This window comes from Colias philodice, chromosome 26, assembly GCF_061535455.1.
Source record: "Colias philodice isolate Cphi_HAF_F1 chromosome 26, ilColPhil1 Martin Lab GWU primary, whole genome shotgun sequence".
Classification (NCBI taxonomy): Eukaryota; Metazoa; Arthropoda; class Insecta; order Lepidoptera; family Pieridae; genus Colias; species Colias philodice.
In genome coordinates, this window is record NC_143111.1 from 8,825,142 (window position 1) to 8,852,545 (window position 27,404).

General features: G+C 32.3%; 1 protein-coding gene across 1 annotated transcript in view; it reads left to right on the forward strand.

Moving 5' to 3' along the window:
* The window catches only part of kek5 (leucine-rich repeat, immunoglobulin-like domain-containing kekkon 5 protein), a 185,917-nt gene that overhangs the window by 78,740 nt on the left and 79,773 nt on the right, over nucleotides 1-27,404 (forward strand). The gene's annotated exons all lie outside the window — the stretch shown is intronic.

Sequence of the window (27,404 nt, forward strand, 5' to 3'; positions counted from 1 at the left end):
AGTAAGGCGACGATTTTTTGTGTCTTTGAATCTTGCCAAAGAAGTATCACTTCTGACACGTGTGCTCGGTACACACTTTTTATTTTCTATTAGATGAATTCTTAAGTTAAAAAAGCTTATAAAAAAGTTGTTATCGTTTTGGTGTCTAAGTATTTTTTACGTAATCTATGTACATGCAAAAATATGTCCTTATGAGCTTAATACATTGACGATGGGACACCCTGTATGTGTTTTTTCATAGGTTACTATGAACTGCGAAGTTTTAGATAAATCTCTGTTTGGCGGAAGAAACATAGTATTGTCAAATGCGGCGTGTTGTGAGACAATGATTTTATCTAAATGGCTACTGTTTGTAATAAACTAGTGCGTGACTGATCGTGTGATTGAATATAAATTGCCCACGTGCTATTCTAAACTACCTATCTTCCCGCCAAATTTTATCAAGATCCGCTCTACATTTTTGTCTCTAGCTAATCTTTTGAGCGATTTTTAGTTGAATTGTCGTCTGTCGTAACCACTTCTATGCTTGAATTTTGCCCTTCAACTATTTCTCTTTGTAATCTCATCTAAATCAGTGATGTGGTTTAGCCGGATTAAACAATAATACGCATGCATTTATTACAGTATGTATAGTGTAACAACACAAACTTCGGTTACGTTGATAACCATCAAAATATCTTACAACAAACAACCTAAAATTCAAAGCTTTTACTAAAATTAAAAATACTTAAATTGTTCCTAATTAACGAACACTACAGTTTTCGGGCACAATAAGTCCATTGAAAATTCAAGTAAAAATAACAAGCGGATCTTTCTAACCTAATTAAGCCAAGATTTTTTAAACCAAGTTTGGTGCTTTATAACTCGGTCAATTTTTTACGTGCTTTTATGAAAATAATTTATAGCCGGTTTATGGTTATAGCACAGTGTTATAGTATATCTGATGTAAATGTGCTTTTAGCTTTTCAGTATTCTAGTTGTAGCTTAGCTTTTCAGTATTATAGCGGAGTGAATAATATTGAAAGTTCCCGCGCACTACAGACATCTGGAACAAACTCCCTCATGCGGATTTTCCAAACGGCTATGAACTGGGGACCTTCAAGAAGAGAACATATTCCTACCTGAAAGGCCGGCAACATACTCACAATGTCTCTGGCACTATGGGTACATATGGGCGACGTGGAGCACTTACCACCAGGTGACGCGTCTGCTCTGTTGCCTCCTATGGCATAAAAAAAATTCAAAAATTGTAGTCTGCATTACCTATTACTGTTTTGTGTAGTAGGTAGTTGATTATTTAATAGTTTCAGTGCAGGCCAAAGCGAAGCCTTCATTGAATCGTGAATTTACTTACAAGTTTTTAGTTGTTCATTGAGAATGCAGATATATTTCCGATTTAATTCCCATCTATTTTTTGCTCTTTATGTGACGCCTTTGAGGCGCACATAAAATTTACTTGTAAAATAAATAGGTATATTATATAAGAAATATCTACACTTAGGATCTTTGGATTTATAGCAACTAGTATAGGATGCTGTTTATAATACTAGCGTTACGATATATATCGTGGTAACTGACGCAGGCTCGTTTGAACAATGACGTCATCGATCATATTATAAGACAGTTACTGGCTGGTAAGGGTAATAATTTATAGTGAGGCTTGAAGCTGGTGCATTTCACAAATGTCGCAAGGTAGATTTTCTTTATGTACTTGCACATAAAGTTTACCTACTCGTATTACTATGTTAGAGTGGTAGATTTTGTTTATATTAAAGTAAGTGATCGGATTTTTTTTCTTGGGCTTGTATGACGAACCCGGGATTTTCTAGTATTATATCGAGGTTACTACTGGATCTTAGGAGGCGTAAAAATTGTATCTAATATGGCGTAAATTACGTGTGTTTACGTGAAGTGGTTGCTTTCTATCAAATATTGCGTGTAAATGTTTTGCTTTTTCCAAGTCCGGGTGTTTATACTTTGTGCATAAATTATCATTTAAATCAATCTTTATATTGATATTGGAAATGATATAATTGAGTCGAATTTATCCTTTAAAAGTACATTGATAAATATACAGTTTGATTAATATAAATATACTGTATGAAATGTTAATAATAGCTAATTTAATGTAAAGTAAAAAGCGATGTTTATTTATTTAATAAACCCTTTGGTTTATATCTCGTGTTTGGTTTTTTGCAATAAATTAAAATGAACGATGTTTAAAATGAACGTAACATCTTGTTACGAACAGCAATATCCGTGTTATATTGGAAGGTACATAACGCTGAGAGTGTTGCCATATCACCACTTTGCATAGCTTTTTATGTTAGTGCCACGGCCACGGTGTTGTCAACCTTTGGTGTCAAATTGATATGCTCTTCACATTCACAATAAGAAAGTTATTTTAAAAAATGATTGACGTTTTACTATTTAACGTTTTTCTAAATATACATACATATTTAGAAAAACGGCTATGCCTTTAAAACTGAACCTTCAATTTTATTATACATTTGATATTCTTCAGAAAATTCAGTTATTTTTTGCTTATCTATTTAAATCATACAATGTTCAAAAAGTTTTTTCATTCATAAGTAAGAATTTAATTCATATAAATAATTTTCTCTAGTAATAATTTCATACTGACGTCGCGGTCGTAAAGTAACTTTGTTGTAATTTTATTTTTTAGTCTCTTTTAATGCCACGGACAATGAAGAATGTTACTAGGTATGCCAAATCCCTTGAAATTGTGTCTCAGTAAAGCCTGTATGTATACAAATACACTAATTTTTGTCGTAGTCAAAAATACCAAGTAGTTTTGATTTTATACGCATTCAAAGTTTCGAAAAATATCGAGTCCCGCTAATAGTCACGTGACCGCTTGTGACGTCACGTCACAACGCACCGCGCGGCCGCGTCCCCGCGCGGTGTGTATAAAGCAAAATTACCAATCTTCTATTGGATGATACGTGTAATATTCAAGACCAAATCTAAAAAATATAATATATATCAAACTAGATGATATGTTCAACGATTCTGTTTAATCAAAAACATAAAATATTAAAATTTACTCGATAAAAAAAAATTACCAAGTTATCTCTAATTTCCACACTTTTACGTTTTCTACTTGACATGGTAATACTTATTATGATTTTTTTTTCATAAACAATTATATTAAAACATTTGCAAGATATTTGTCAATCATTTTGTGTAATTATAGACCGGGAGATACTGACACAAAATTTCGAGTCATTTGTAACAGGATGGCGGTTCTACAGGGGTCTTAGTACGCAATGACAAAAAGGAAAATGATGGTGTGAACGCTGGTACCGGTGGCTTAGTCGCGTGGGCGTTAGTCGAACTCGTCGGAAAAATAGCGAAAGTCAAACGATTTGTAACACAAAAATTTTAGAATTTACCGATAGCCCATAAAAAAGAAGTAGGCGGTAGTGTCATGCCATACTTTTCCGGTGTGACTTACAGCCCGCCATACCGACGCGAATGTGTTGATTTAAATAAAACAATTATTCAACCATTTGTACCAGGCTAACTTTTGCACAGGTAATCATCGTCGTGCAGCCATTTACGAAAATCGCCATGCCATACTTTTCGGACGATTCCAAATGGTCGCCATACCGCCGAAAATCTGCAAAAAAAATTTATTTCGCCAAATTTTTTGTACCAGTATTGCATTTGGATTTTTGGAGAGTATTTGATAAAATGTGACCATTGTTATATTTGCCATACTTCTAGTAGGGGGAAAAAGTGCTGTCATACTTAAAAAAATAATTTATTATTAATTTATATAAGTGAAAATTTCCAACACCTAGATCTTTGAAATTTTGTATTTACATTCGTTGATCCTCATACTTACAGGAAAAATAAGTGCCATACTGTTACAAATCGTTTGACTTTCGCTATTTTCCGACGAGTTCGACTAACGCCCACGCGACTAAGCCACCTGTACCAGCGTTCACACCATCATTTTCCTTTTTGTCATTGCGTACTAAGACCCCTGTAGAACCGCCATCCTGTTACAAATGACTCGAAATTTTGTGTCAGTATCTCCCGGTCTATTACTTTTAGTTTTGGTTTTATTTTTGGCGCTCTTTTTTTCTCGAGATAAACGTTTGGTTTTGTCACGATAAAAGTGGTTTATCGCAGATAAAACCAAAACTAAAAGTAATTACTCAAAATGCTCTGACAAATATCTTGCAAATGTTTTAATATACATAATTGTTTATGAAAAAAAAATCATAATAAGTATTACCATGTCAAGTAGAAAACGTAAAAGTGTGAAAATTAGAGCTAACTTGGTGATTTTTTTTTATCGAGTCAATTTTAATATTTTATGTTTTTGATTGAACAGAATCGTTGAACATATTATCATCTAGTTTGTTATATATTTTATTTTTTAGATTTGGTCTTGAATATTACACGTATCATCTAATAGAAGATTGGTAATTTTGCTTTATACGCACCCTAGTATCAAGTCGGCAGCGCTGTAGTAGGTGTTATAGCTTGCGCAGTATTTTGATGGGTTTTCGTCCGCGAATTTCGTTAATAGTCCAATAATAGTAATTATTATTCGTATAACAGTCATGCCAAAGTTTCATCTTTATTTAATAGTTTCTCAAAATATTCTATACGATTGCGTTTTTGCACTGCTGATCTCTAAGGTTTATCTTCATTTTCCTGTTGACATTTGAATTTGTGTGGAACTATACCCTGTTTTTGTTTAATTCTTCCCCCGACCAACTTATATTTTAGTATAGTTCTCCATATCATTCTCAACTTAAAACAAGAAAAAATCTTACTAGCCATCTACCTATACTTAGCCCATACGAGCAGAGCAGAAGCACAGTCTAGTATAGATTAAAACTTGTATAGAAAACAAAGGATAACGCAAAACAGCTGCAATGTTCTCAAAATATTATAATATGTAGTTTACGTCCTTTGCAACTATAAAAAACAACTTATCCGGCGAATTGGTAGTTGTATTTTTACATTTAGGAACAACACATGATTTTCTGGTATTTGGATTGGACATTTTTAAAAGTATTTAATTATAATTTCGACGGCGCGGGCGCGCGATCGCTAGCGGACTGAGTGAGCCAGATTGAGCGTGTTGAGGTGTGACGTCACACCATCACCGGGCGTTTACAACTTGTTTTACTTCTAAATCGGAAAATAATTGACGTATCGAAGTAATTTTTTCACTAGTATTATTTATTTTTGACAGAGAATATGGAGTGCTTATAATCAAAATTAGTGAACATTCTCCATTACGCCAGACTCGTCATCGCAATAAAACAGAAAAATAATATTAATACTAATTGAATCGGCACACGCGCGTGAAAATGTTGATCACAATTCACAGCTGCCTTCACCGATAAACCCTATCGTTTCCACTCGGCTACGCGCTTACACCATTAACTTACTGTTTAATTTTATAGAAGCTGTATAAAAAACATTTTGTACAAGAAAATTTCGGTCAAGACCAACCACACACAAAAATGCATCTTACCCTCTTAATAATAAGTTGCATAATACGTTAAACAATTCAACCCTAAATCGCTATGACAGTTGGAAGACCCATTTCAAGGAAACGTCCAATTTAAAGCTCGGGGTCTGATGTACCCCGAATTCGATCGGATGACACAACATTTGGTAATGTAGTGCTTAAAAGGGTTCCGGATTCGATTACCGAATAGATTCTCTTTGAAGTCGCCGTATGTCCGGACGTGACTCGTGACGCGAATGATGGCATGTCAATTTATTTAGTTGCAATTGATCCTTACTAATAAGTAAGGAAGTTTACATCAGACTTGACTTCTTGTATTTTTTTTTTTACTACGCTTAAAAGTTAAATTTATTTTGCATTACATGTCGAATAAAGTGTTAACGATTATGATATTTGAAACGAACATGCATATTTCAGATAATTATTCTTTGCTTTAAGGGCCGATTTTTCAATGCTTGGATAAAACTTATCCGTCCAATAAAGTATTACACGATAATATTAAAATGTCACGTAAACTGTCAAATACGGGCAATTAGAATACGTTTTTAAAATGGTAGTTTTATACATTATTCGACGAATAAGTTTTAACCAAGGATTGAAAAATCAGCCCTTAACACAATTTGAATATAGAGTAACTATCCAAATAAGTTTATTTATAATAAACCTAGTAAACTGAATTGAAATACAGTAAGTAAAAATATCCCAGAAGCCTATTCAATGTGAAAAGAACTATTTAATCGAATTTCTCTAGACACTTACAATAAACAAACACCTACACTATCTCCATTCGATTCACAACATTATTATCTCGACCTTGACACGCAGTAAACGTAACTAACTATAAGATGCGTATTTATTTGAGTAGATTTTATATTTTTTCTGAGAAAATATTCTGTTAACGGGTAGTTATTGTGAGCTGGTATTTATTATATGTAAGTTAGCAAATGTAAATAGATTTTGTAAATGTTTTGGTAAGTTTAGAAGTGTTGTACTAAATTTGATGTGACATTGTTTAATTTGGTGAATAATAATAATTGTGTGACGATTTGTAGAGATGCGTAAATTAATCAATACACAATTAATATATTTGGAAACAATGTAATATTAGATATTAGTATGTACTTACTTAAACGATTGTTCACTTAGTTACCAATTTATCGTATAATATAACAATTTTTTCCAATTGATAAATCGATTTAAATATTTAGCATTATTTACTCTTACGTTACCATTCCAAGTTTCATAATAATTTATTACATTACAATTAACATATCTGTATCACTGGTTTAGCTAAAGCACACCCCGGACACTCCATACAGAATTATCGTTTTGACAGTCACACTGTAGAGACTGCAAATGTGTGTGTTAACGCTTTATGGTTGGCAGATTTTTGACTAGCGTAAAAAAAAATCGCGTTTTTCTAATGAAATACATCCGTAAACAGCACAATATCTAACCATTTTCTACGAAAAACGATAATCACAAATCCAAAATAATAAAATTACTTTAAGTCAATTTGATTAATGTTGTCAATCTTCGTTGCGTATCGTCCCTGTAGAAAAATATGGACCATTTTTAGACTGATCGTGAGGGGTGAGGTAAGTGTTTAATTTTGGCGGGAGGCGGAGAGTGTCCGTTCTGTAGCGTTTAGCTACTATTATTTATTCTGTGGCTAAAGCACACCCCGGACACTCCATACAAAATTATCGTTTTGACAGTCACACTGTAGAGACTGCAAATGTGTGTGTTAACGCTTTATGGTTGGCACATTTTTGACTAGCGTAAAAAAAATCGCGTTTTTCTAATGAAATACATCCGTAAACAGCACAATATCTAACCATTTTCTACGAAAAACGATAATCACAAATCCAAAATAATAAAATTACTTTAAGTCAATTTGATTAATGTTGTCAATCTTCGTTGCGTATCGTCCCTGTAGAAAAATATGGACCATTTTTAGACTGATCGTGCGGGGTGAGGTAAGTGTTTAATTTTGGCGGGAGGCGGAGTGTGTCCGTTCTGTAGCGTTTAGCTACTATTATGTATTCTGTGGCTAAAGTGTCAATTATAATCGGTATTAGCTCAGTAGCTCCGACTTGATTGAGTAACAAACACAAAGTCACCCAATTATATCGTTACTGGATTCCCATAAATGAATTTGTCGCAATTGTTGACCCGTGACGTCAGAGTTTAGTATCCACAGAGTAGTGAAGCATAGAGGCTGACTAATATTGTTATAATTTTATGACATCGTAAAGAGATTGATTATAGAATTTAAATATTGGATGAATTGAAGTTTTCACATACTAAAATTTATTATCTACATATTATTATGCCAAAATGCTTATAATTTTCTCCTTAACTTTGCATCACTCTACATTAGTTTGTTTGGATGTGCTTTCTGTTTAATTAAAATGAAAGTAAATATTCTAAGGAAAATAGTAATAACCATAAAACTTATTTATTACTGTAGTTGCAAATATATTTAAAATTTATACCGCCGTCAACTTCATTAAAATTCAACAGAGTAGTCAAATGTAGAGACATTAAAATTCATCCCGACCCAGCTCTAATAAATTATTGTCAACTCTCCAAGATTGTTTACGGTCAAGACAGTGCCTTTCGTTACTATTGTAGATTGGAATCTAGATAATTAATGTATTTTATATCAAGTACATTAAAAAAAGGTTTTAATCCGCTCATAATATGAACAGCAAAGGATTCTTTAAGTTAATATTAAAGATTGTTTTAGGGCAAACATACAAATTCCCGCATGCAAAGCATTTTGGCGCCAAAACTTACAGAGTAGTCAAACAGAGGCAGCTATTAGAATTCATTCTAACTCCCCTCCGCTATAAATTATCGTCAACTTGCTTCAGGGTTTCCTTCAGTCAAGTCAGCTGTATTCGTGACTTTTGTTAAAGATAATTTGGTCTCTTGAATCATCGCAGTAATGTTTGGGGAATTGAAATTTATGAAAAAAAATATTAAATTTTACATTTTTCTCGCGAAGGACAAATTTAAATAAAATACAACAAATAGAAATGTCCATTGTGATTCTGCTGAATCTGCTGAATGCAAAATAATGATAATATACTCAATAGTAAGAACGTTTGAAATTCATGGGAGCTTTTCAAAATTTATTGAATTAACCTACTGCTACCAAATCTTACGATATTCCGCATTTAATATCCTTCTTTTTACTAGATAATTATTTAAATGCCATGATTTGTCACCATTAAAGCGAAACTTTTCCTTGGGCACATACTTTTCTTTTTCTTTTTAGTCAAATATAACATTAAAATTCACCCCAGGTGGCTGAGCAATAAATTGTCGTCAACACTCAAGGCTGTGTTTGGGCAAGTCAGTTCGTAGCAGAGTCTATGTATAATAGTATACTAGCTGTACCGTGCGGTTTCACCCGCGGAGGAACCCACAGCAAGTGTTTCTATAGCTTATGTCTTAGAATAATGTGTTATTTTGGAACAATGGTTGCATGGCGGAGATCACTGCATAAGGCTAGTTGTGCTACATCACTCTTGTTTTCTTTTTTTATATTATTGATGTGCAATAAAGTAAGCTACAACACTGTCAAGTATTTTGCTAAAATCTGTTTAGCATATCCTTTCCGTGGAAAAACAAACTGACATACCTACAAGTTTACAATATTAAGTAAAATTCGTAACTGCAGTGTCTATGTCTATCTACACTGTGTTTTAGTGGAATTTTAGGATTCGTATAGTACCTAGGTAATGAAATTATTCGCTTTTCACGTTCGCAAAGTTGAATTGTTTGTGACTGTTTATAACGTGTTTGTCCCGTGATTGAAATGGATAATTTACCATTAGATGCATAGGTAGATGTATCGAATAACTTTTTTTAAGTTATCATAATATTAGTATTATGTTATCTAGTGCTAGTAATTATTATCTATACATAAGCTGAAGAGTTTGTTTGTTTGAACGCACAAATCTCGGGAACTACTGGTCCGATTTGAAAAATTATTTCAGCCCATCGAGGAAGGCTATACAGGGTGTAATCGTTAAGTGTGCACAAGCGATTATTCCGTAACTATTGCAGATATCAAAAAACTTTAAACTGATATCGAAAGTACTTAACCTTATGAGTAAAATGGCCATAATATTTTTTTAAAATGACATTGACCCATTTCAAACACAAAATAATGAAATGAACACAAAATAAATAAATGAAATTACAATACAAGTTAGAAATGGAAATTTATCTTCAATTTTCATTGAAACTGTTAATTAACTGTTTCACTATGAAACAGTTATTTTATACTGGATATTTTTAACGGAATAATCATCATTAAAATTTTATTTTATAAGATAAAAATTATTACAGGCTCTATGTACTTAATAGCTTGAGAGCTGGTGACAAAATGTCGATGTAAGTAAAGTTATGATAATTAAATTATCTTTGTGTAATTCTAAATAATATTTTGGCCAAAGCTTACTTATTGTTAAACGCTTATAAAATGATGATGATCAACTTTTTACAGTGCATGAACATATTTAGGTTCTATTGCCTAGTTGATGTAAGAATATTAATAATCTTTTTTGACGTCGGATAAAAAAATACCTATTACAAGTCAATATTTATATAGCAGCAATTAATCCTTGGTCTTTAGTTCTAGGTTATGGTAGGTAATTATTCACAGCTTATCCCGGTTAAATCACGATAAAAAGCCTATGTCATTCAGGAATAATGAAGTTTCATAGTAATTTAACAATTCTCAAAACCGTCAGCTGTTTTTGAGTTTGTGTGTAAGTGATACAAACATAAAACAAACTTTATTTTTAACATTAGTGTAGAAATAGATAACGAAATTATTATAACCACTAGCTCTCTTACTATCTCGTAAATAGTTAAAAGTAATGCAGTTATATTTAACTCACAGTTAGAGAAGCTCAAAGGTGAGTTCAAATGAGATATGTTTGAATTAAATCCCGCCAATTAGAAAGTTCTGGATGGTTAATGTTTGATCTAATTGCTTATGAGCTTTTTATGTTTATACTTGAGGTTTAGTGAAGAATAAATTTTGTAAATAAAATTTTAATAATAATTTTAATGTGTATTAATTACAGGTCTATTTACTCGGATATAAATGAATATACTAAGGAAAAAGGAAATACAGACGGACAGAGAACCTACTTCTTTTTTCGTTGCATATAACTATTTAAATAGAATTAAATCCGGGCTGGTGACAGACCGACCGCGACGTACAGACGAACAGTGACCCTATCACGTTTTATCCTTTTGGAACGGAACCCTAAAAAAAGGATGCTATTCTAACATCTGCATTGTAATGTTAAACAGCCTTATATCCAATGTACCTACATATGCAAAAGGCATTATATGAATATTTACGCAGAACCTACTTATACCAGAAAAACAAAAATGTCTTCGAGGAAAAAATATTGTACGTCTATGTATATTTCTGGGTGTTTTATTTTGATCTGATGTGCCATGTGTTGCTGAACTGTCACATTTTTGTGACCCATATTGTTTTTTTTTTTTTTTCTTAGTTTGTTTGTTTTTTGATAATAAGGTATCCCTTACATCCGTCTAGCATATTAAGTTAACTACTAAATAATACACATAGTTAAAAAAACACGCTAATCACATGGCATTATTATATTGTCACCTATCCTTGATAAGTGTACATAGTTTGAATTAAATCTGTCCGTTTATACTTAGTGGGTCAAAATCGAGTCTAAAGGAGTCGGTTACATGCAAACATACAGGTGATGCTAAAAGCGTATTAAAACTGTACAAACTAGTAAGAATTTATAATAAGGACTTTGTTTTCGAATATTTCATTACAAACTTCGCTGCGCAAGTAGGGTATACAAATTAATTAATTTTAAAATAATTATATTTAAATTGCGTTTTCCAGACGACTCCCGTATCTGAATGTATTGCAAATTTGAAATTACATACATTAATAATAACATTTACATGAAACGCTCCCATACATTTAGTATGAAATATGACTATTCCAAACATTTAATATGAAAGGTTTTGCTTTTTTATTTGATTTTGTGCTTTAATTACTTCGCAAATTTTAATGAAAGTTCGTTTAGAGACTGTAAATAGAGCTCGGTGTGGAATACAATAGTATTCCAAATCGAGGATGTCATTTCGAACATTTGCTTTGAGTACAAAATGTATGGGAACGTTTCATGTAACATTTTTGGATATTTCTCTTTTTATTTTTAAAAAGTTATTATTGTAATTTTACTCATTGGGTATAGTAATTTCAATATCAGGTTAAAGTTTTATGATATCTGTAATAGTTACGGAATAACGCCTGTGCACACTTAACGATTACACCCTGTATAGCCTATAGCCTTCCTCGATAAATGGGAAAGACTACTTTAAAATACTTAATAATACTTAATTACTAAAGAATTTTTCAAATCGGACCAGTATAGTTCCTTAGATTAGCGCGTTCAAACAAACTAACTCTTCAGCTTTATAATATTAGTATATATTATGTAAATATTCCATTCCCAGCCAAAACATTGGGAGCTTGCAAGCCAAGCGCATTAGTTGCATACGAGTATTAGCCAAGCATTAAGGCGGTATATCGGGAAAACCATTAAGAATGCAATGCTAATGAGCCGTCTAACCAAGTTTGGCTATTGTTATGCATATTATTATAGAACCAATAATTTGAGATTGTTTATAGAAGCGCTTGGGGAAGGAAATGTGTTTCTGAACGAAATATTCTTAAAAATGTAATACAAGAACGCCTCTAGAGAGTTTTTGTTTTAGCTCTAAACTATGCTACATTTTTAAGGTTAACTATGTTAGAATAATGATAAAAACAAATCTAACGAATAAGTCATTTGTAAGATAAGAGATTACAAAGGATATTACATGTATCAACGCACAGCCCAAACTACTGAACAGATCGGGCTGAAATTTGGCGTGCAGGTAGCTATATGTTATTACAACGAATTCAAGATACGAAAAACATACCTGGCTGTCGAGTAGAAATCAAATTATCTTTCACAAGGATTAAATTTCGCACTCCTACCAACCATTGTCTTAAATAATTCAAAACCTAACTAACTACAGTAGTAGGTATATATAATATAATCGAGCCCTAATGACCAAGCATTTAATTCATAATTGACATAACGTTTAGAACAGAAGGTGATAGGTATTAATCGGTCTCAAACAATCCAAGCCTCTATTGTTGGATTATCGAATTATATTCAGCTTTTGACAGTATTTCGTATCAACCATTAATTTTGGACGTGATTGAAAATACGGGTCGATAACCTGTCTAGATTATGTTAATATGGATTTATCAGAAATATAGCTTGCTGGATTCAATTCTTTAAATAATTATGTAGGATAGATGTTGTATTTTATCCCAAATATGTATATCATTTTTATCTTAGTACAGCTCGCAAGTTCATAAGTTTGTAGTAAATTAAATACTGTTTTTAAATACACAATTTACTTCTTCTAAATATTATCAGATAAATGCCTTACTTTTTGATATATGTAATATTAAATATATGGTATGTTTATTCAATTTTTTTAAGTATAGTCTTGAAATGATTAAAGTGTTTTTGTTTATTGACAATGGAAAAGAATCACTCGATCGATTGCTTGGGTTTATAAAAATTATAATCCAAGATTTAACGTTGGATTACTTTAATAATATTCAAAGAAATTTATCAAAACATAACACAAATTTCATTTTAAAATATGTAATACTTTCTACTTTCCAGTAAAATGCCTCAGTAATATTCTCATTTATTTACATGATGAAGAACTTTTATTTCGGTAAACTAGAGGTATTCGTTAAATAAAATCGCTGTTAATGTGTGCTGTAGCTGTGTATGTATGTGTATAAACTAAGTATCCATTAGGATAGTCCATCTTTTGTGTATAGTAATAAATTATTGTAATACTATCTCGCCTAGATCTAAGCTCCAGTTGAATAAGAATAATAACCTCATTTCTTAATCCAAAAAGTAATTTATTCGATATACAGTTGAAGGTCGAACACACAAGATAAATTAATTGAATAATTATAGGTTTTAGTAAAATGTAAGCTCATTTTTTTATCATGTCAACTATTACAATTTTATGAATAGCAGTTGTTTTAAACTATTTAAAAATTATTGCATTAACACAACAATATAATTCTTTATGTTTGTTAAAAAGTAGAAACGCAATATGAATATGACAAAAATATAAAACTCAAGTCTTAATACCGAATTTCTATCTCCCCTACACCTTCAAGACGACCACCCCTGATCACCTACAGAATCGCCTATTCAAATATAATCGCCCTCAAGTGCATAGAGGGAACGGTTGCCATGGCAACGTAATTCCCTCCGACCCTCGCACGATATTCGTCAAACTGTCACCGGCCATCCGTCACACCGCACCAACAATCGTCAAACGAATATAGATGCCTTCATTTGGACGTTCGTTAAGTGATAATTAATAGTTTCGGTACGGTGTAAGGGGAGATGAGATTTGTTGACAAATGCTGGCTGCTTGTTGTAACGGTTTAATATAATTAGCTTTGCCTATTAGCATAATGTGAATGTGTGGTATGAAGTTTGAAGCTGGGACTTAAAATATTCTTAGTGTAACAATACTGTATATCACTACATAGTTGATAGTATAAAACAAAGTCGCTTTCTCTGCCCCTATGTATGCTTAAATCTTTAAAACAACGCAACGGATTTTAATGCGGTTTTTTTAATAGATAGAGTGATTCAAGAGGAAGGTTTTAGTACATATATAATTTATTATGTTTTAGACAAAGCGGGCGAAGCCGCGGGCGGAAAGCTAGTAAAGTATATAATACCAGTTGTACATCGCTTATTCACTTGTAGACGAAACCACAGTATAAATCTTGATAAGTAAAGCACATTAAAAATAAATGGAATAATTGATACGGAACCCTATCACAACAATATCATGCTTGACCGTTTTATGTTTTTTTTTTAATTTTGTTTACTAAAATATTGACGACTCAGTTAACTTTTGTTTTGGTCAATTTTCTATATTTACTTTAATGCATTTACGATAAAAGCCCATACAGAGAATAAATTCAATTTATTATTCAGTTTTTTAAATAAACGGATGGATAGAAAATTGAATTTTTGATGTTGACGCGGGCATAAAAACAAACTACATGCAGAGAGGATGTTTTATTACATAAATCAAGTATGGATAACTGATGTTACATTAAATAAATAGTTTACATATTTGGTTTTATTGTTTTAGGTGAAAAGTGAAGTCCCATATGTCCCCTAGTGGGGTAAGGATGCATTATACATCTGTTTCACTGATCGATTTTCTTTAGGGACAAGTAGGTGATCAGCCTTCTGTGTCCTGCCAGACCGATACTTTTTTTTTCTTTGTCTCCACCGGGAATCGAACCCAGGACCCCTCGGTTTTACGCTCACGCGTCAACCACTGTACCAAGGAGGCGGTTTATTGTTTTAAGGATCAATTTTTTTAAATGTGTTCGGCATTACATAACATAACTGTGTAGGTATAAAGCTTCTTTGACACCTATTTATATGTAACAAAAACCTATAATGTTTCCTATTAAGATATATTTTCAATTTTTGTATGAAAATATACGTTATACTTTCGCGTAAAAAATTTAGATGGTGATTTATTATGTTACTAACATTAATAATATTTTCAAGACGTAATTATGAATAAACCAACGGGCTAAGCGTATTTACCTAAACAGTAAGGTAATAAAATATTAAATAGCCTATAGATGTAGTATCTACATTAATAACAAATGAACATAAAACTAATTTATGCAGAATAAAGCAAAGTATTTTTTAGGGATCCTTCTTGAAACTTTATATTAGTTATTCAGTGAAACATAAATATTATTTCATTACCTTTGAACAATCTCGATTTGATTAGGTTTTCTGCGGTTTGACTTTTCTTCGTAAAAATAAGTCGTAAAACAGTGAATTAAGGGTATAAAATGTTTATTTTCGACCCGGGATCGACCGTTCCTGAGTAATTGTGCTTGTAATGATAAAAACAATTGAGTATTTGAATAATAAAAAAATATTGATTTTTTTTATGTATTTTAAAACTTTATTATTAATAATATTGATATTTAATGCAAAAATCTCCAAAAAAATTATTTTTCAATTAATTATAAGCAATTAAAAATCGATGAAATTTAAATTAAAGTCACGTGACTATAAACGCGCCATGACTGGTCACAATAGATGTGACGTCAAAATGTTATAGTTGTATTCGTTTCTCTATCAACTGCAATGAGTGAAAACTAACATTATGATTTATGACGTCACACGCGTTCGGGTGACGCTTCGGGAGTTGTCGGTGTGTTTTCGGTACTGGATTCAAAGACTAATTTTTATTTTGAAATAACTTTTGAATTATTGCAAAAAAAAAATTAAAAAAAACAGTTTTGTTATAAAACTAATATATAATCTTTCCATTTAGCACAAAAAAATTTTTTATTCAAATACTCAATTGCTTTGAAGAAATTGTTCAGTTACATAATGAACGAGTTTCGGGTCTTTAAGCTGAAAACCCAGGGGCGTGCACAGAGTTTTTGGACAGGGTAGGCAGAAATATTGCAATGATAATAAGTCATAAAAACTAATATTTCATATTGCAGTACTGATATTTGATTGGAGATACATAGTATTTCCGCAAAATAATGGAAAACATATCACGAACATAGGTCATATTATCTATAAAATAATTGTCAAAGTAGGTATGATAACTAGTATTCTATATTATGTAATTAATGATTAACTTTACCTTTGTGTATTACAAATTCCGGTATAGATCCATTTATAGATCGGCCTTTTTCCTATCACTCTCTGTTTGTTAAAAGTTTATTCATAAAACAAAAATAAGAATTTTTCGTTAAATTAGGTACTTATGCCTTATTATCTTACAAAATACACTGATGATATACATAATCTATTTAGTTACTCTCAAAACACTTCACTTGCAAATTGTCGTAGTAAACATTATTAATTTTCTCAAAAAACAAATTTAACCTCAAAGTAAACGTTTGTTATTTCCAAAACAAAACAAACGAATAATGATACTATTTGCAGATGGTCTTTACCGCTACAAAATTGTATACATTATCACACATCTTAAATTGGTCGCATATTCAACTTCAGTTTCGACTTTCGATGTAGTTCCGAATTCGGTTCGTACCTAATTCGTATATCTTCGTAAAAAGACACTGCCTACCTTGTGTGTTTGTGTGCGTGGTTTTATTACATCAGTGTGCCGTGTTTATAGGCACGCACACATATAAAATATGCGTAGACACGCAGAGCACACATATAAAAACTTAGACACGGATAGTTTGTGTCTTTGCCGTCCCGTGACGTACTGGGTCCTGTGGCGGCGCTAGTGCAGCGCATGAATAGTGACTTGAGCCGAGCCGGTGTTATAGAAATTAGATAATAATGCTACCAAAATACCGATAGATGGATCTAAAATATATTTGAAATATATTTTTATTTCATAACTACATTGCGCAATTAATAAAATTTAATGACACTGTGAATTTCATTTATGATATTAAATATTGATCAGAGTTTGGTAAATGGTAGGGTAGGCAGTGTCTTTATGTCTTTATGGAATGCACGCCACTGTGAAAACCATGGGTGTAATGAGATTATGTTTTATGTTTGTTAACGTAAATCGAATACGTACCTATTGGAAAAATCGTGAGACAGGTTTTGAACTCGTCGCTCTTAAATGATAGAATTGATTTTAATGCATTTTCAAATCGAAATATTTTTTGCGTAGATAAACTACATTTATTAAATTTAAGGATTCATCCCTATAAGTAATGTCAAAGTAGGTATTATTGATTATTGAATATCTTAATATACAGGGTGTCCCAAAAAGTATGGATGAACTGAAGCCAGGAGGTAGAGGACCTAGAGGGCTATCCGAATCACCCCCATGTATGTTATGCGATTTTTCGTAGTTTCGGAGTTATGACTCTTTTTTCAATTTTTCACTTATCGCCGAGTACGATGAGATTTTGACTCATGGTGACGTCAATTATTGCGGTAGATGCTTGATTTTTTTTGTGTGCTAAGCTGAAAGATAGGCCAATTCAGTATGGTTACATTTACCGTCGTAAGGTCTTTGAATGGAATAAAAAAAAAAAATTAAATGCCAAGAAAGATAAAATCACCCAGTAAGTTCACAACTTCAAGGACCCGTAAAAAAATAAAATCACATAAAAAAAGTTTTCCGTTTGGCATTTAAAAACTTGCTCTATCCATCAGGTAGCTACCCTAAAAATTTAATTTTATTATTCAGAAGGCTTCAATCGAAAAATTGAAATCTAAATGTGATAAGTGCAAAAATTTAATTAACATGATGATTAATAAAAACAAATTAAAACCAATAAAAAGGTGCTTAATTACAAGAAATTTTTAAAATAACCCCGCTGTTGGTCAATGCAAGTGCGACATCACCGTAAAAAGTTGTCTTTAAATGTCTGAATGCCCTTTTATCATTTTTAATGGTTTCTTTTGCTACTATGAATTTCGGGGTTATTTCCTCCAAATTGTGGCTTTCTCTCGTTTTTGTAGTATTCCCACGGAAAAAAATCAATGGGATTTATGTCTGGGGACCGTGTAGGCCAGGTTAAAGGGCAAAGATACCCTGAAAGATGGATTGGTCGTTGCAGCCTGCGCATGCGCCGGTGACGCCTGCCTTAAAGCCTGGCCTCCACGGTCCCTCGACCTAAACCCCATTCATTTATTTCAATGGGGATACTACAAAGACCTCGGCTACTTGAGAGAATGCCACAATTTGGACGAAATAACCCGGAAATTCATAATAGCAGAAGAAACCATTAAAATGATAAATGGGCATTCAGACATTTAAAAGACAACTTTTTATGGTGGTGTCGCACTTGAATCGACCAACAGCGGGGTTATTTTAAAAATTTCTGGTAATTGAACACCTTTTTATTGGTTTTAATTTGTTTTTATTAATCATCATGTTAATTAAATTTTTGCACTTATCACATTTAGATTTCAATTTTTCGATTGAAGCCTTCTGAATAATAAAATTAAATTTTTAGCGTAGCTACCTGATGGATAGAGCAAGTTTTTAAATGCCAAACGGAAAACTTTTTTTATGTGATTTTATTTTTTTACGGGCCCTTGAAGTTGTGAACTTACTGGGTGATTTTATCTTTCTTGGCATTAAATTCTTTTTTTTATTCCATTCAAAGATCTTACGACAGTAAATGTTACCATACTGAATTGGCCTATCTTTCAGCTTAGCACACAAAAAAAAATCAAGCATCTGCCGCAATAATTGACGTCACCATGAGTCAAAATCTCATCGTACTCGGCGATAAGTGAAAAATTGAAAAAAGAGTCATAACTCCGAAACTACGAAAAATCGCATAACATACATGGGGGTGATTCGGATAGCCCTCTAGGTCCTCTACCTCCTGGCTTCAGTTCATCCATACTTTTTGGGACACCCTGTATTATATAAATCTCGTGTCACAATGTTTGTCCTCAATGGACTCCTAAAACCGATTATAATAAAATTCGCACACCATGTCTAGTTCGATCCAACTTGAGAGATAGGATAGTTTAAACATGTAGGTACCACGGGCGAAGCCGGGGCGGACCACTTATTTATTATCAAAATCAGCTTCAATATTTCTCATTTATTGTTGTTTTTCGTTTCATTAGTCAATATACTCCTTCGCTTTATCAAAGAACATAGCCTTATTAATTTATTAAACATAGCCTTATATAAAATAAGTGATTAAACAAACTAATAACAAAAGAATAAATATAAATGTAATAACAAAAATGCATTTTATCGTATGACTAATGTAAGCGTCACTTAAGGCGAGTATCGACTTCGCGCTCCAAGAGATCGAACATTGGCGCGCGCTCCAGCCGCGTGAAATGGATACCAGTTTGGAACGCGCGCCAAAATGTTCGTTGGAGCGGTCGAACGCGGAGCGGTCCGTTCCGTCGGGTGTCGGTTTTTTACCGCGCATCAAACGTGGCGCGCGCGCCAATGGAGACGGGTTTGTCGTATTTTTTGTGCTTGTTGCGCTCCGAGTAATAATTATGGATAACCAAAGTTGCCGTAAATTAATTCAGCTACCTATATGGTACGAAAGAAGTTTTGTGGAACAGTAAAATTTCTTCGTATCATAATAAATCGCTTAGAGATCTTCTCTAAGCGATTTATTGGTTGGAGAGAAATCAGTAGTGAAATGGGAGTCCCTGTGCCGGAGTTAAAGAAAAAAATGCTGCTGCTGCTCGTACACGACTAGCTTCCATGATGAACGGTCAAACACTGGAACAGTTGCCACGCGCGCCAGGCGCGCTTAGTTGATATACTTCAATTATTTGGAACGCGCTCCGCGGAACGCACTCTCGGCGCGGTCATTCATGGCGCGCGCGCCAGGAGCGCTAAGTCGATACCCAGCTTTAGTTACACGTGCAAGTAACCCGTGACGGCTGATCTGAAAATAACGGTCCAAATGACCCACTAAAATAAATTGAATTTTAAAGATTATATTTTTAGTGTAAAATGAAGAGGGTTAATACGTCTTTTAACTTATCCCAAGTTTGCGATGTTTTCGATTTGTCCATTTTTTTGTTTCTTATGGACTAGATGGCGAAATTTTTTTGTCTGTTATGGATTAAAAGGCGTTTTAACTTTACCTAAAAAGGAAATTAATTCCAATTTAGAATTAATATACTTATTACAATGGAAAAGGATAACTTAATTAGACAACTTTTTTCGCGCTTTATCTTGCTGAAATTCATGTTAAAAAAGTAAGTAATCAAACTGCCCTGTTATGTTTAAAATGTACAATATTAGATATTTTAAATAATAATATATGTAGGTACTAAATACTCGTTCAACTATTTTCAGTAGGTACCTACCAACATTTTTTCATTATCAGTTACGTACATAAATATTGTCTATTTTTAATTTTTAACTGCGCGTCTGATTTATTCCCCTCCCAGTTAAAAATAACTAGCGTTAAGATAAACTTATTCTTAAATTAGCTTCAATAAAAGTTATAGTTCGTTGTTTATCATATTCATTAAGAAGTTATATGAATTATGTGAAGATAATATATTTTGAAGTTTATGGCTGTCTGCTTAATAGACTTTTATGTATTTGTTTATTATTGTTTAATAGATGAATTGTGGGTGGTTAAGGCTGCAGTCTAGCAAAATTGCGTTTTCAACAAGTTATTTGACAATTTTTTCCCGGCTAATGAAACGATAAACTGAATTTTTTTTTCTTGTTTATCAATTAGTGTTATATACGCAATGCGCGTGAATTTTTTCACATTTGTAAAGTTACTTTATGTTACCTTAATCAGGCCTTCAAGATAAGTCTCTTTCCCCCAAAGACATTTCGAGCTAAGTTTGTGCACTCACTACGTTGCAACCGATTACAATTTACACAATCTGATCAGCACATTATTATCCTTATATAGTCGTTATTAAAAACTGCTGAATACAATTGCCGAAAAACTTATGATTTTCTTAATTAGAACGTTATAAATTCATTAAATTTCCCATTTTTTGCCTTACAAAATCTATCGATAAATACTGCTAAAAGTTATTTTTTCCATTAATTTATTCGAGTTGGTTGAAGAGCAATGAGTATTAATCCTTTAAAAAAATTTTTTTTTGAATTTTGATAATTCTTTAAATATTAAAAAAATATTTAAAATAATTAGGAAAAATCCTAGCGAATTTCTTTAGTCGCGCTCCTTGGGCCGGAGCGTTCTGACGTGTGCTCTACGCTCGATTTTCCTTCATACCGAAGTGAAAGTTGCTCTACTTCATTAAATTTAATATTTTTGTTAATTGATTATTTTTATCTTAGTTTTGTGCAAATATTCGTATTTTTAAACATTTGATTTCGATATGGAAAATAAACGAAAAAAATACGCGTGTAACTACTAGAAAAAAAATTATCTTCGAACATAAAGTTAATGAAACCAAATAGATTGCAAAGGTAACAATTTTTTGGCAACAATTTCTTTATTTTACGGGGTGTCAGTAAAGGGATGTATATTTCTTTAAAACTAAAGTAAGCTCATAAATTATCTTATAATATAATTTTTTTGAAGTTCCAAAAATGTTTATTTTTCGTTTGAGAAATACGAAATATAATATAACTTGAGAACTTGAACTTCCCAAGTTCATGCGGGGAAATCCCCATACGGGGAAAATGATTTGTTTACTCCAAAATTGATCCGAGGTTTTTTAATTTTTTCTTCTAGTCATTTTCAACGTAGCGGCATGTTGTTTGATTATTAATTTTGTAACTTAAATACAGGATGTTGGTTTTATATTCTGATCTTACAGACGCGCTCACAAATTTAGTCCGCCATTTCTAGTTTAGTCTACCAACTCTAAGTACCAATATTAAAACGAATGGATTATCATCACATCATCAAAACTCAGATGTAATGGAAGATCACAATAACATAGAAAATTCAGTGGGCGTTGAGCACTAAACAAACAGAAGTAACAGAGACGCGAAGAATAAAAAAAGAGGACGAAAACGATAATTCGTTGATGCTTTCCCTTTTCGTCGTATTGTTAGGGTACATCACCAATCTGCAAAAAACAAAACTGATGATTCCCAATTGCTGATTAAAAATGAAAAACAAATAATCGACAACAGTGGTGAAAATTTGCTGATCACAATGAAACATCCTTCAGTAGTAGCAGATTTACTCATTTAAAATGTATCGGTGAACAGCGTAAAGGAGAGGAGGACAGGAAAACATTATGAATGTGGATGGTGGATTGTATACAGGGTGTAATCGATAAGTATGTGCAGGCGATTATGACGTTTTTATTGCAGGTATCAAAAAACTTAAAACTGATATCGAAATTACTTTACCTAATGAGCAAAATGACAATAATAACTTTTTAAAAGTATAACGAGAAATATCTAAAAAAAATTACTTTATACACTCCCATATCAAAAAGGGAAAATGGGACTAGTAGAAGTTAAATGTCTAATTCCGGCAAAAGACATGAATGCGGAAGATGCGGTTAAAAAAAATTTAATATTTGAAATACAATGCAAAAAATAACACTTTTGTCATAGATAAGAATCATGACTATTTTTTCCAAATTCAGGGACAACTAAACGTTGCAGAAGCAGAAGTCTGCTCATTTGCTGTTTGGACTGGAGTGAATCATTCGTTAAAAATAGAATATATAAAAAAGTATGTAACGTTTAGGCAAAATAAAATGATGGACCATTATCAAGATTTTACATAAATTGCCTACTGTCAGAATTGATTGATTCGAGACTTCAACATTCGATGCCCATCAAGGACCCATCCTATATCATTCAAGCGATTGAAAAAAAAGAGATAAATCCAGTGCAACCGATAAAGCATCAGAATGCTAGCAAAAGATTTATTAGGTTTATCAATATAAATCTATATATTATTATTATACATAATATAATAAATCTGTAGAAGACGCGAAGACTGACATCCGCGCGGACGGAGTCGCGGGCGGAAGCTAGTCAGAAATAAATATCTTTTGTTTTCATTTGCGTATTTTTCTATTTTATAATTTTTTAACACAAACATTACATTTTTTTATTATATACAAAAATTGTTTATCCGCTTTATTAGTTAAACTGAACAACTTTCACTAAGAAACTTAGGTCGAAAAAAATGTATAGAGTTATGCATTTTGTATGGAAAGCTTATTTTTTTTTATATTTCGTCCAAATTTCTTTGTAAAAGTTGATCAGTTATATAAACATGAAGTTGAAGATATCAATAGAAAGTATTCGCAAATTTTGTGTACTGATAAAAAAAATCACCCGGTGTAATTTTCACGAAAATTGTTTCAAATTGTCATTTTTGGTACTTATTACGAATATTAAATTATACGAATGATTTAATTTTTAAAAATTAAGTGGAGCAACTTTCCCTTAGTACATTTGTATTATTTACATATAGGATGACAGGATGCATTTGTTTGCACTACTAGACCAAGCCCTTAATGGCTACCTTCTTCCGTATTTTGTATGACGATGTGTATGTATGTTCCTTTTAATAGGACTGTATCGATTTGGATAAATTTTCGTAAATGTATAGTTTTTAATCAATCACTTTTTATATTTATCAATCAATCAATCGCATGGACTAGTCAACTCCATCATTGTAATTTTTTTTATATTCCATCGTAATTCATGCAGTCATTCAGGTGTGAAATAGTGACAGACAGACATACAAAGTAACCGTTAGTATGGATTGAACTATGAACTATAAGTATTAAAGGAAAAAATAGTTTGTTCGCTTAGGAAAGTTAACAGAAAGTTGATTTTATGATAGCTCATACGTTTTGCCTCGAAGATTTCAACTTTTAGAAGTTTTCGAAGTAAGCTCAAAGTATTTACATAGTTGTTATAATGAGCTGAAGTATCGATGTAAAATATCTATAAAATATACAAATACTAGCGGCCCGCCCCGGCTTCGCCCGTGGTACATATGAAAAATAGATGTTGGCCGATTCTCAGACTTTCCCGATATGCACAGAAAATTTCATGAGAATCGGTCCACCCGTTTCGGAGGAGTATGCAGACTAACATTGTGACACGAGAATTTTATATATAAGATGTATTTTATTACATTAATTGAATTATATAATTTAAGTAATCTATCATAAATTATATTCTCATGTTCTAATTCTATTTAAACTCGAAAATTCGTGTGGGTGGAAGGATATTTAGGTACTTACTCTTTAACGCTAATTCTAGAAGGGATTTATCATCTGTGAGAGGATTAATTACATGAACATGTAGTTAAAAATAATTATTTATAAGTAATTCGTAAGTACTAAACCTAATAACCTATGTAGTCATAAATAAGTTCAAGACTTATAACTCCAGAACGGCTGAGCAGAAGTTAATTATTTTTGAGGATTTATATTTGATTTAATTAGGTTAATAATAGAAAAAATTTGAAAAACGTCTGCCCAGGCAAAGTCAGATTGAGCAAGCTAGGAGGTATCAAATAATAATACATATAATAACGAAATATGTATAACAATAAATATCTCTCACATTCCATTCGATTGTCGCGTCAATTGGAAACAAATCAGCTGATCAAATATCATGCTCGCGCTTAACGTAAAGTTCTTTGACCTAGGGTTTTCACAAGTTTCTTTAGAATTTCTTTGTTTCTTTAGAAAATCTAGTAAGTTTAGACTCTATATAAATTTGACAACCCTACTTGTAAGAGGATTTAATTATTAATATATTTATCCAATTACATATATCCAGATTTCGAATTATATTCAAGTGTATCGAAGAAATTATTAAGATATAATTGGCACTTACTCGTTCACAGTTTTACAATTTTATTTTGGGATATATAAATGTCAAAATAATTAGGATTCATTTAGTTTATTTTGCTATAAAAGAGAGCATAAAGGTATGACGTAGGAGACAGACGGATGATATATATTTAAGAAGTTTTAGTTGTAAAATACCTGTTTTTGTTTTGTACAATATTTTAATTAGAATTTTTGTTTTATTAACAGGTACTTTTAAATACTAAGAATATACTGAATCGTTCAGATATCACATAGAAGTAGCCTGCGATACTGTGGTAAAGTATTTTTTTTTATTGTAGACAGGGAAGCGCTTGACCACAATCTCGCCTGATGGAAAGCTAAGATGCGGTCTAAGATGGTACGCGCTTCCCTAGTAGGTACCGGTTCACTCTTCGCTGAAAACTGTATATTTTAGTTGTTTCGATGTTGTAAATTAGTTTCAAAATTAATCTCGGGAAGTAAAAATATAGGTATATATAACATCAATATCACTAAATCAACTTTTACAAGAATGAGAATTAATTTTCATTACACTTCTGTTACACATGTTCATGAATTCATTTAAAAATGATACAGTTGTATCGATTGATTTATAGTATCAGAAAGTTTTATTTCGATTAAAAATATTCTTCCCTATTTACGTACCAACCCTACTGTAGTCTTCAAAAACCCTATATAATAATATACTTTATGGCTCAATGAATAGAGTCTACTTCAGTTTTTTATTACCTATTAATACTATCGATAGATTAGATCAAATGGACGTCGGGTATTTGATTAATTGTTAAGAAAATGTGATCGACAAAGGAATTATGTTCATCGAAGATTGGAGAATGAATCAAGAATGAGTACAATGTTTCATACAATATTGTGTTTGGAGATATGTTTTGTTAGTAAACGGAGAAAAGGATTTAGATGGAATTTGGTGTGAAGAAAACTTAGGTCTTCAATTGACATTGGAAAATAAGATAACCATGAGATGTGGGGGATAATTTAATAACTACTCTGTATATTTCGATTATTCTGATCAGATTATTTCGCAGTTACAGTGATGCTCTATACTTTAATGTAAGAAAACATACCTACCTAATAGCGAAGATTGATTTAATTTACAAAAGGAAACAGGGAACAATGTTAATATTTTTTGCTCTTCCCTTTAATAATTCATAATTTGTTTCTAAGCGAAGTCTGTTTCTTCATTCCGTTACAACTTTTCATCTGGAGCGCGGATAAGTTAAAAGTCAGTAAACGATGATTTACATTAAAAACAGTTCAGCAAAACTTCGAATAAGACCAGTATGGGTCTTATTCAACAACTTTGCGATGTAAATGAGATAAAATTCACTTTACTTATGTGTTTAGTTAAATTGTGACTACATATGTATGAGATTCTTTTGTTAAAGCCAATGCAGGAAAATCTGGAGTTTGGTGTGTTCCGTATTATGACAAATATTAGGCTATTCGTTTTTCTTATGAGTGTTAAGACGTTTTATCTATAGTCTTGCGGTGGTTTGATTTGTCAAGTTTATTAGAGATCCTTATTATTGGCCATAGAGATGACTATAATAGAATAAAAATACGGCGAGTAATTTTATAGATTTTAGTCGATTCAATTTACGTGTGGTAAGCGAAATTTCAGAAATTTTTGTGTGCAGTTTTCTTTATTTTTTAATATACAAGGCTTTTTTCTTTAATATTATGAGTAGGTAACTAATTTCCCGTCTGGTTGTATCACAAGATTCCACCCTCCACTTTCGACCAACAATTTATTGTCATGTTTCCATGACATTCCTTGCCCTTACACAACCCCCTTCAAAATCGCAAACGTTAAGTAAAACAATATAAAGCGGTCATTTGTACCTGTCAGGCAGCGAAGGGTTGACATGTAAACACGTATGACCAACGTTTGTTTTGCGATAGGGCCGTATCGGTATTATGATAGGTGCGTTTTGTACCTATCTGAATCATAGTGTAGGTATAGAGAATAGAGATAAAGGGTGTAATCCATACTAATATTATAAATGCGAAAGTAACTCTGTCTGTCTGTCTGTTACTCAGTCACGCCTAAACTACTGAACCAATTTGAATGAAATTTGGTATGGAGATATTTTGATACCCGAGAAAGGACATAGGCTACCTTTTATTGCGAAATATGTACCACGGGCGAAGCCGGGGCGGATCACTAGTTATCTATATAAGTATTTATTTAAAAATTATATATGTATGTTTATCAGCCATCTGGTTTCCATAACACAAGCGAAAGCTTAGTATGGGATCAGATTGTGCCGTGTGTGAAAATTGTCATGAATATTTATTTATTACTAGGTTTCCGCCCGCGGCTTCGCCCGCGCAGTCAAAGGAAATCCCATCATTCATTCGTTATTTTCCCGGGATAAAAAGTAGCCTATGTCCTTTCTCGGGTATCAAAATATCTCCATACCAAA